Raw genomic sequence first — 12510 nt, forward strand, 5'->3', positions numbered from 1 at the left:
TTTAGGAAACTTCAAGAAGAGTATAGCAATAAATGTGCTAACTATAGATTTGAGACAGAACAACTTGCTGAATTAACTGCTGAACTTGACACATAGAAAAATAAGTTTGTAATGCAAATTTTAATTTCAGAAAATTTGATGTGTCAAGTGAAGTAGTTGCGTCCATGATAGAACATAGTTTAAAATTCAAAGATAACAAGCAAAAGGGTCTAGGGTATGATAAAGTGTCTCATCCTTTTAATCACACCTATCAGTATAACCCTTTGACCAAAGAAGAAATGGACAGAGAGACACATCTCATATATGGAAAACCTGCTGTATTTGTGCCGGCAAGTGTTCCTCAGATTGAAAATACTAATGCTTCTACTTCCTATGCAGATCCACCACTAAGTCATTGCAAGCAAGCAGTTAAACAGAGTGTGTCTGATAATAATTATGTGTCAAAGAATAATGACTCAATTTTTTTTGATATATTCGATGATATCTTTGATAATTTTGTGGTGGTTGTGCCAGAAAGTGTTGACCTGAACGATTCTAATGCTTCTACCTCTTGTGCAAGTAAATTAGTAGAGGATGAGGACAAGGAGAACATAACTAATTCTAGTTATGCAAATTCTAATGATTATCAAAAAAATGACTCCATGAACTCTGAATCTGTTGCTTCTAACTCAGTTACTTTTGTTCAACCTACTGTTGAAAAATACAGGCCACCAAATCAAGTGAAACAGCCAGCCTGCTGCAAGTGTGCTTGTGGGAACAACCAGGAACAAGGCAAGGACATGCCACTAGGGTCAGGAAGAAACAATTTCCCAATGAAGAAAAAGACATGTTTTCACTGTGGAACAACTAGACACATGGCCAGAAATTGTCCAAATCGCGCTTACGTTCCCTACTACGCATAAAGATGGAAAAATGCGCCAAGAGGGAGATTCTCCAAAGGAAATCGTTCGAGATCACAATCACGAAATGAAAACTGGAATGCCCAGAAGGCCAAGAATCAAACCCACAAGGCCAAGAATCAAAATCCCAAGGGCAAGAAGGGAATGTCAGCCCAAAAGTCAAGTTCAAGAAATACTCCTGTGAAGCCAAAACCGGTTAGGTCGAAGTCATCTCGGTATCCGACTTCAAGTTCAAAATTAAGTGCCGAGGCACCCATCTGCTTGAAAAAGAAATGGGTTAAACCTAACTACAGATGGGTACCAAAGGTTCAATCTCCCAAATCATCTAATGCGTCTAATATTTCTTCATCTTATGTTTGTGATAAACATGATATGTCATGGGAGAGGGTACCTTGCGTTGATGATAAAGGTCAACCCAGTTTCAAAATGGACTGGGTTCCAAAGACCAACTAATCCCACACTTTGTGCTGGAGCAGCTATGTAGGAATATCATCAGACTTTGGTTTATTGATAGTAGATGTTCCAAGCACATGGTAGGGGACATCTCTCAACTGTACAACACTCAGAACATTGTTTGAGAGTATGTGTCCTTTGAAGGAAAGGAAGAAAGGAGAGGATCACATGGGGTTTTGTGATTAACGATGTGAAGAATATTCAGATCTGTTCTAAGATTATGCGTGTTGTTCTTAGACCTTCTGGATGCAAATTCAATCGGTGACTTACAGTTTGAGTTTTCTTCTCTATACTCTTGAGCTTATCTTAAACTGATTCATTTTGAAGACAATTTTTTATTTCCTTAGATGTCTTTCTTTAGTAGGTTGTTTTGGGAAGTGATATAAAGACAAAGTGATAACAGGCAGTCTAAAACATGTGTAAGGGACTGAATCTGAATTGTCTAGACTCTGTGTTCAATGTGTTGGTAGGCACGAAGGATTTGACAGTGTGGATTTAGACTGAATTGTTTGGAGTGACCATATGATGCTCGGGTAGATTGATCAGTGATATAAACACAGGAACCCACGGGATACACTAAATTAATACGCATCTAGAATAGTGGTTCAACTTTTCTTTGATGTACGGACTTATGTCCTTAATTATGGTTCTGATAGGGCAACTAGGGGGTTCTGATAAAGTAGGTCTGTAGGAAATTATTTTCTTGCTTTCTATCTATCAGACATATGTTGCTTCCTCTGCATGATTGGAAGAGATCCGACCTGGAATGCAACATATGCAACTCTATTTCTACGCACCTCCTTATTTATGAAATTCTTTCTATCTATTATTTATATGATGTCTCCTCTATGTGATTGAAATGAACCGACCTGGAACACAGCATATGCATTATTCTACCTCTCAATCCCTCTATCCTAGTTAGCCATATGTTGTCCCCTCTACGTGATTGAAAGAGATCCGACCTGGGACACAACATATGCACCTATTTCTAAATCTGACTTCCTCCTTAATAATTGTCTATTCACCTAAAGTAAGGAGTTCTTTGGAAGTTCTTGATAATCAAGGTATATCAGGAAGTGGGGAACACGTTCTAGTGCAACTAAAATAGAACCATTTAGAGGTTGTATGTAGATCTCGCTGCTTAATTTAAGTGGACAACAATACTCGTGGTCGTCATCAGCTGAATGGTTTATTTAGAAAATTTGTCGATATCCATTGTGTTTAATTGGACCACAATACCAGCAATTGACCAGAACTATTCATGAAGGTGAAGGTACTGATAAACAAGTTAAGACCGTCTCACAACTTTGATCCCAAATATTTTTGTTTTTGTTAAATTTGTTCATAGTTTTCCTCTATGCACAAATCAAGGGGGGGAATTAAAAAAAATTGCAAAAATCAAACAAAAAAAATCAGAAAATTAAAAAAATCAAACAAAAATTAGAAAATTAAAAATCCAAAAATAGTGTTATATTATGTTTTATTTCTTGTTCAGAAAAATCAAAAATCCAAAAATATTTTTGTTTATGTTTTATTTTTTCAGAAAATATAAAAAAAATCCAAAAATATTGTGTGCTAAGTTTTCTTTTAGTTTTGTCTTGTCTTGAAAAGTGAATTCATATGTAAATAAGACTCTTGGAGACTATATCGAGAGTTTCTGAGCCAAGGCTTCGTCTGTGATCATCGAAGAATTCTCATTCGAATGAGCAAGAAATGAAGACTATTCTTTCAACATTCAATCCTTCAACCCCCGAAGCAAGGTGAAGCTGTCTTGAAGATTGTGTGACATATTACATTGAAGCCTCCTCAATCAATTTGATGTTATCTATGTACCTGCTGAAGTGATCTAGAAGATTCGTTCTCTCTGTTCTCTCTAAAGATTCTCAAGCTAAAAGCGCTATCTTTCAAGAATCAGTACAAGAAGCCTCCTCACCCAATGTGCATTTAATGTCAAATTTTGAAGAAATTCCTAACTACTCAAGATGAAGTCATTCATTGAAGATTCATTATGTTCATCTTGATGCTATGACGAAATTGAAGATTAGTGTTGAAGCCAAGCTCCCAATGAAGATTAACAAGAAAAGTCGGCTACCTTTTAGGGGAGCTTGTTAGGTCAATTAGAAAAGAAAGCTATAAACCAAGCGGGGAGATTGTTAGTTCAAAATTATGGTTTATACTTTGCTTTTCTAGGAAAATGTATTTTTATGTCTAGTACCGTAAACAGCTCGATGTTTACGGATATATATATATATATATATATATATATATATATATATATATATATATATATACATATATATATATATATATGTGTGTGTGTGTGTGCGTGTGAGTGTTTACGGTTGTGTATACGGCCGTAAACCCGTGTAGGGCTAACTGTCTCATATATATAGGCCGAGGAGTGCTTGAGAGTAAAAGGCTAGAGAAGGAGAGCATATGGTAGGGAGAGAAACTAGAGAGAAAATAAGTGTGTGTGTGTGTGTGTGTGTGTGAATATCTTGTAAGGATCTTCATTCATATCATCAATACATTAGATTCATCTTATTCTTCTTGTCCTTTTCTTCTATTTTGATCTAGCATCATCCGTTTGATTGTGATTCCACACCATCAAACAGATCTGATTCATACACAAGCAGATTTGGGACTTACACCCAACGTACTAGGGCTTGTCCAAGTACGCTTATCGTGCTCACATGTATACACAACGTACAACTCCTTCTCCCAAAAATACTATTTTTCCACTAGGGCTACTTAGGGTTACATTTTTACATTCCAAGGACCAAAATGACACAATTTAAAACCAAAGGAAGGATTTGAAAATACTTGAAATCCTGGGATGTTACATGGATCCTTGGGGGTATCGGCCATCACGCTAGCTAGTATCATGGACAAGGACACGACTCCCTGATTTTATTATGGTCTCATTCGGGGGGAGCCGTGGTATCAGTGTGTGGATATTTGTAGGTCATGGATGTGGATCCTTAGGGTTATTGGCCATGATGCTAGCTAGTGTCATGGTCCGAGACATGACTCCCTAATTTTCTTATGTTCTCTTACGAGGGAGCCCTGGTATTAGTTTTTAGCTGTTTGTGGGTCATTGATCTAGATTATATGGGGTATCGGTCATCACAGTAGCCAATGTCATGGTCCGAGATACTCCTCCTTACTTTTATTATGTTCTCGGCCGAGGGTATCCCTAGTATCAGTGTGCGACTGTTTGTGGGTCATAGTTGTGGATCCTTGGGTGTATCCTCTATCACTCTAGTTAATGTTATGGTCCAATACACGACTGAATGATTTTTTTTTATGTTCTCAGCCGGTGGGCGCCCTGGTATTAGTGTGCGGCTATTTTTGGTTCAAGGATGTGAATCCTCTGGGTATCGGCCATCATGCTAGCTAGTGTAATGGTTCGAGACACGCTTCCATGGTTTTCATATGTTCTCACCTGGGGGCGCCTTGTTATTAGTGTGTGACTGCTTCTAGATCATGGATATGGAGCCTTAGGGGTATCGGTCATCACGTTAGCTAGTGTCATGGTCCGAGGCACGCTTCCATGATTTTATTATGTTCTCAATTGGGGGAGCCTTATATCAGTGTGTAGCTAATTATGGTTCATGGATATGGATCCTTGGGGGAACGAGCCATCATGCTACCTAGTGTCAAGGTCTGAGATACGACTCCTTAATTTTATTATGTTCTCAACCAGGGGGAGCTCTGGTATTAGTGTGCGACTGTTTGTGGGACATGGATGTGGATCCTTTGGGGTATCGTCCAACACGCTCGTTAGTGTCCTGGTCCGACACATGCTTCCCTGCCTTTCTTATGATTTCAGCTAGGGCACGCATCTATTAGTGTGCGACTACTTGTGGGTCATGGATATAGATCCTTGGGAGTATCAGCCATCACGCTAGCTAGTGTAATGGTCTGAGACAAGATTCCTAGATTTTCTTATGTTCTCAGCCAGGGAAGCTCGGTATCTGTGTGTGGCTATTTGTGGGTCATGGATGTGGATGCTTGGGGGTATCGACTATCACACTAGCTACTATCATGGTCTGAGATATGCCTCCCTGATCTTCTTTTGTTCTCAACTGGTGGGAGCCCTGGTATCAGTGTGTGGCTGTTTGTGGCTCATGGATGTGGATGCTTAGGGGTAGTGGACATCATACTAGCCAGTGTCATTGTTTGATACACACTTCCCTCATTTTATCATGTTCTTCACTAAGGGAGCCTTGGTATTAGTGTGTGGTTGTTTGTGGGTCATGGATGTGGATCCTTGGGTGTATTGGCCATCACATCGGCTAGTGTCATGGACTGAGAAATGCTTCCCTGATTTTTTTATGTTGCCAGCCGGGTGGGGGACCTGATATCAGTGTGCAGCTGTTTGTGGGTCATGGTTTTGGATTCTTGTGGTTATCATCCATCATGCCATTTAGTGTCATGGTCCAAAACACTGCTTCCTAAATTCCCTATGTTCTCGACTGAGGGGAGCACTGGTATTAGTGTGTTGTTGTTTGTGGGTCATAGATGTGGATCCTGTTAGAAATAGTCTCCAAGGTCACTAACCATTGGTAATATTTCTAATAGTAACAGGGTCCTTTTGGGTTGCCCTCAAGACCCAATTTGATTAGAATAAATAAAGGAGATATTGGTTTACTAATTATTATGGTTAATAATTACTTAGAAACTAATTGGAAATATATTTTGGGTATTAATTAACATTTTAATTAATCAAAGGGTTACATACTCAATTAATCAATAGTTTGTTGATCAGGAATATTCCAGAACCCTGAGAAGAAGGGTGATGGAAGAAAATTCTCTTACGATAAAGGGAATTTATTTCTTAGGGTTATCCATCCTACATGGGCTTGAGGATAGAACCCTTGAAAGCATCCAAGGCTATAAATAGGGCCTTATGGATTCATTCTTCCTTGCTCATTCTTGGCTTGATGTTTCACCTCTTCATCCTCCCCCCATAGGGACGATTTCTAGTCCCCTTAGGGTTTGTGAAATTAACCCTTCTCCAAGTTATTTTTATTCCACTCTTTGGTGTCATTGGGTGTGATACCATTAGAGGGATTCGGGTTGGGATCCTCTCATCCAAGCAACTTTATGGAGGATCAAGATCTCAAGCTTGGAGATCAAGGGCTACATAAGAGGTATGTTTCATTCTCTATGTTTTTATGTTTCATAGGGTAGATGTAATTATCATGAAACCATAAATCCATAGGGTGCATGTACACTAAGGTATATCGTAGTTTCAATTTTTACGCTACCTAGTTTAGAGTGTATTTGATGCGTAGAAAACCCAACAGTGCTATCAGAGCCATTTGTTCATGTTTACATTCACCCTAGATCCATATTTTCTATAAAAACTCAGTTGAAATTGAATGAAAGAAGAATGATTGGAAATTTTGTAATTGATAAATCCTTCGTTCGCAGTTCACGACATGAGAGCTTGATGCTCACTACGTGAGCCTGCCGAATTTAGGGTTTTCTTAATTTTTCATTTTTCATATTTGAAGGTTTCTTAAATATGGATAAATACCAAATTTAAAATGCTTTAAATCATGAAAGTTGATAAATATTATTTAATATAGATTTAAATTCGAATATTTGTTTATTATTTAAATAGTGAATTAAATATTTGATATTATTTATAATAGAGATTTATTAATTTGAATATTAACCCCTCGTGATTTATTAATTGTTACATTGAGTCATCGCAATTAATTAGAATTAATAATAGACAACTAAATTTTAAGATTTTAAATTTACCCCTTATATTTATACATATTAGAATTGTATCTATTATATGTATGAGAAAGTTACAACATGTGTCATCGTACGTTTAAATATTGACATAATCAGTCTTACCGTAACTAGGCTCACCCATTCTGATGTAGAGGTTTTAAGGAGGTCTCTATGATTCCTAATGAGGTCAATTTTTAATATGCTTTGCGCTTACCACCCTCACCTCCCTATTGAATTTTGAGAATGGAGTTACCGAAAGGATTTGATAATGGTAGTGGTCAATCTAAAAGTATTCTAAATAGAAGTATAAAAAAAAATCATGTTTTATTAATAGAATGTGAGTCTCATATTATCCATGAAAATTGCACATTCTCTTTATATTTTATTGGTGGAGCTTGTGTGGTTAACCGACACATCAATATAGAGTATAGATCAGAATGATATGGAACTCGTGAATCTAAAGAATAACTTGAGCCAGGGACCATGTGATTTTGCATGGTTAATTAACAATCTATTTAATGTGAATCTTATGTTATCCATAAAAGTTGCACATTCTCTTTATAACTTGTTGATGGAGCTTTTGTGTTTAACCGACACGTCAATTTGAGAGTATATGTAGAGAATGATGTGGAACTCTTGAATCTCAAGCGTAACTTGAGCGGGGGTCATGCGATTTTGTATAATCGATTCACCATCTGTTCAATGATCCGCGGCGACCCCGTCATTGAATTTAAGATGAACATTATCTGAGATTAACATGCCATTGATAGTCAATAAATCTCAAAGATCTAGGAATTTCGTGATGATTGACATTGGCAATGGGATTTTCCTAACTAACTAACTTTATGGTGAGTTTACGGCATCCCTGTACACATTATGGAGCAAAATATGGATCTTGGCCTTCTTAAATAATGTTATTTAGGGTGATTATTTGCTAAGGATAATTAAAAACAAACTATAATGGAAATTAATATTGAATGATGTCTATAACCTTATCCACTAAAATTTACTGCTATAAAACCTTTGAAAGGATTAGCTATTAGGATGATCAATCTTGTCTGAATTTTTAGTTTGGGAATAGTTCTCATAAACGAAAGGAAAGATGATACCTTTGATAATGCTCTTACTAGGTTACTCCAAACATTGCAATATATTAGAACGAGCAATTATCAAATGTATGTTGTAAACCAACATATTAAAGTAAAATGGAATTTCCTTGAGTTAGGAGTCGACTAGGGTTAGTTGACTAGCTGGCATGTCCATATAATCAATTCATTCTAATTATGATATGAACAACTTGGAATGTCCATGATGGAGTTGTGTAGCATGTGGAGGTTTCTTTTTGAAACTAACATGGCCAATCATAGAAACTCAAACTTCAAAACACTCTCACATTTTTACTATCATGAATAGAAGTCCCAAGAAGAAGAAAGCCAATTGCCCATGGGTTAAACAACGATTAGTGTTGGTATAAGTAATCTAGGCCCAAATGTCAAGGACAAAGAAAGGCTTATTCTGAGACATATTATGATAGCTATTCATTTCAATAACAAGAAAGGACTTAGAAAGTATACATGCCCAAAATATATATTTGAGGTGAAAGGACTGAAACATGAAGAAGTTAAATTTGATCATTGGTCACGAGCCCTTGCTGCTTTCCATAGGATCAAAAGATAACTAGTTCTCCCATTTTTGGTGCTCAATCAAATATATGGATTCATAATGTCATCGGAACGTTACTTCTAAAGCTTGAGTATTTTACTAAGGATTAAGCACTGACATTTCCAAGAATGAGTAGTAACTAAAATGAAGTAAGGACACTAAAACATGGAGAAGATAATTTGATCATGAATGGCAGGCCCTTGCTACTATTCATAGGATCAAAAGACAAATCTTTTCCCAAATGTTTAGTCTATGGTATTATAATTGAAATTGTTTTTACTATGATCCATTAGATAGTTCTAACATATTTAAATGTGGGGCGTTCTAACATGTTGAAAGAAAGTCATGAAATCTATGAAGCAAGTATAGTAACAATAGTTCAAAGTTGATTCAAATATTTGAATAAGATTTATTATTGTGTGAATATTTGTTGAAATTAGTTTACCTAATGGCTCGTTCAGATTAACCATAATACCTACTGATTCAAATACATCTAAAAGGTTTGGGTGAAGTGTATTTGTGGAATCATAGTCTTAGGTATATAAATAGAGAAATGCATTACTAAGCATCCCGTTGGATCGGATTTTGGATATCATTTGACCTAGAGTCTCATGATAAATGCAAATATTGTTTATCAAGATAGATGATGAATACATCACTGCATGATATGAATATCTGTTGGAATTAGTTTTCACTAATGGACCATTCAGATTAAACCATGATAAATGGTAAGACCAACTTCGTATGAACATGTGTTTGGAACCTTTCAGGTGTTTAGAGCTCTCATAAAGCAAAGTTAAGAATCAACTAGGCAATAGAATGAGACACTTATAATGAGAATCTCAGTGCAAAATTTATCAATTATATAGGAAATTATGAATGAGTCTCACAATCTATATCCACCCAAAACACTACCACTAGGAAGTATTAGTTGGATAGAGAAACAAATCGTTCATTGATTTTGTACTAGATGAGTCGCATTATGTTACTAACAATTCACAAATTGTACCATGAATAGTATTATGCGAAGTCCTTTGGTCTTGTACCAACTGAGAAGGTTCGTGAAAAACTCTATGATAAATGAAGTGGGATTCATTCCTCTCTACCACATATATATGTCTACGATTATGAGGCTTGTACTTGTCGTGAAGCGCTCGAAAATCTAAAACTCAGAATAGAGACGTGTTATCTCGTTGGAAAACCCATCAAGTATTTTGGATATTTGTTTAACAAACCTTTTGAGAACAGAGTGTATGTTGCTCGAATGGCAGTCTTTGAAGAGAAGGAGCTAATTTCCAATAGGGCTAGTTGGATCCTCATTGATCTTGATAAGATTCGAGAGTTAACCAATGAAGACCCTAAAGTTGGACCTAACATTCAATTCGAGATTGAAAGAGCTACCGAGGAAATTGACATATTTCCACATCTTCCTTATAGATATGACAGAGGGCATCATATGCCTAGTTATATAAGAGTTTACATTATAGGGGTAAATGAGTCACTCGTATGGAGAAATTAGAGTGTACCAACTATCGGAAGCTATGGTAGGCCCTAAAGGCTACAACATGGAAAGAGGACATGGAAAGCAAGATTCAGTCCATGTAGGTTAAAATTTTGTTGATCAAGCACTTGGATAAACCATTAGGTGGAAGTAGATCTTCAAGAAGACACAAGCATGGATAGGAACAAACACATAATCAAACCAAGTTAGGTTGTGAAGGATGTATAAGCTTGGTAAGTTCATTTATGGAACGAAATAAGCATCTCACAAGTGGGATCTTTGTTTCAATGAGAAAAGTTCAAGGAGTTTGAATTTCGAGAAATAAAGATGAGCCATACATGTTTCAAAGCTAGTATGAGTGGTTGGAATCTTCGTTTCAATGAGAATATTCAAGGAGTTTGAATTTCACGAAACATAGATAAACCATATATATTTCAGTGCTAGTGGGAGCATTGTAGTCACCCTTGTATTTTACATAGATAATATACGATTCATAGGAAACTATGTTCTAACTTAGCAAGTGTAAAAAATTGGCTTAGTATGATAATTGTATCACTATGATATATATTGGAGATACAACACATGTATATAATAAGGATCTATGGAGATAGATCAAAGTGATTCGTTTGATTAAGCAAAAGTATATAGAATCTTAAGGAAACTCGACATACAAAACTCAAAAAGGAGTTCGTGCTTAATATGGAATGACATCAAGCAATGATAATTTCCTAGTTCTACTATTGATCTAGACATTATGAGTCGCGTCCCACATGCTTCTGCTATGGGAGCGATCATATATGCCATGAGATGTACCATATCTGATGACTCGTATGCCTTGATCATGACAAGTTGGATTAGATCAATTTGGCAAGAATCAACGAATCAAGATCTTGAACATTATTAAGTGTCCTAGGAAGACAGAGGAATGATCTTCATAGTATGGAAGAGATCATTATAAAAGTTACATTGATGATAAGTTCCACACTGATAAAGACGATTCCCTTGGCAGTCGGAATTTGTGGTTTTGCTGGATGGTGATACACCATAGTGGATTTAACAAACTTAGAGTATATTGAAGTTGGACAAATTTCAAAGAAGAAAACCTAACTAAAAGAGATTCATTAGTGACATCTTTGTTGAAATTCAATCATTGATGGTCCTTTTGAAGTTTCTTATGACTATAAGGGTGAGCTTACCTCGAGTATGGATCCCAAGTAACACAAAATCACAAGACACATACTTAGTAAGCACCGTCACATTTGATAACGGGTCGAATGTAAAGAGATCATAGTCAACAAGTCATATCAAAAGATAATCTTGTTGATCCATTCCATAAGCCAATGTCACTAACCGAGTCTGATAGGCAGACAAAGTCAGGAGGCATTAGATTTGCAAATGAATTAGCTTAAACACTCTTACTTTAGTTTGTTTTAAACTTGAGAACTTAAAGCAATATAAGTATAATTTCGATTTGGTGATCATTAAGTGGAGATCTTAATATGTGATGGAGTTTGGTCATTTCAATTAGCTTATTGTCGTGTTCTCCTTTTGCATGTTTGGAACCCACTTTCTGAGTACTAATTTACTCAAACGTCCACCGTCGGTCATACTCTTGAGAACTTAAAGCAATATAAGTATTAGTGGATTGTCCATAGTGATTGGACACAACATAGAGATTGTGCTAAAGTTCATGGGTACTTAATAGAGATTTAAGTATTGGACCAACCCGCGTTTACATATTACTTCATGGATTTAGTCACGAGTAATTCTAAGACGATAATATCTTCTATTCTTCAAACCTAGATACATGTGGAGTTTTATCTATGATTTTTTTATACATTGGTCTACTACAACGCTATCCATAACTGGTAGTTATAAACGGTATGTCCATGTGTGACATGATGGAATAGACAAAAACTATATAGTCGAAGTTTATTTGTTACTTTTGTGTTAACAGGAGAAGCGATATCTATGGGCCCCTTGATGAATTGGTGCTGACATCTAAAGTGTTTGTCCGAGCCCTGACTGTAGTTGATTTGTTAAATTTAGTAGTCAGATGTAGTCATCACAAACCTATATCATGAAACATAATCTTAAATTTTGAGATTGACCATTATCCATATCTCGAGTTCGTACATATATCATAGAACGAATGGATTGTTGATAACTTACCTAAGGGTTGAATCTTGATTAAATCAAGAGTTCGGTAGTTGCATTGGATAAATAAATCTCTATTGATTATTG

This window comes from Lactuca sativa, chromosome 9, assembly GCF_002870075.4.
Source record: "Lactuca sativa cultivar Salinas chromosome 9, Lsat_Salinas_v11, whole genome shotgun sequence".
NCBI lineage: Eukaryota > Viridiplantae > Streptophyta > Magnoliopsida > Asterales > Asteraceae > Lactuca > Lactuca sativa.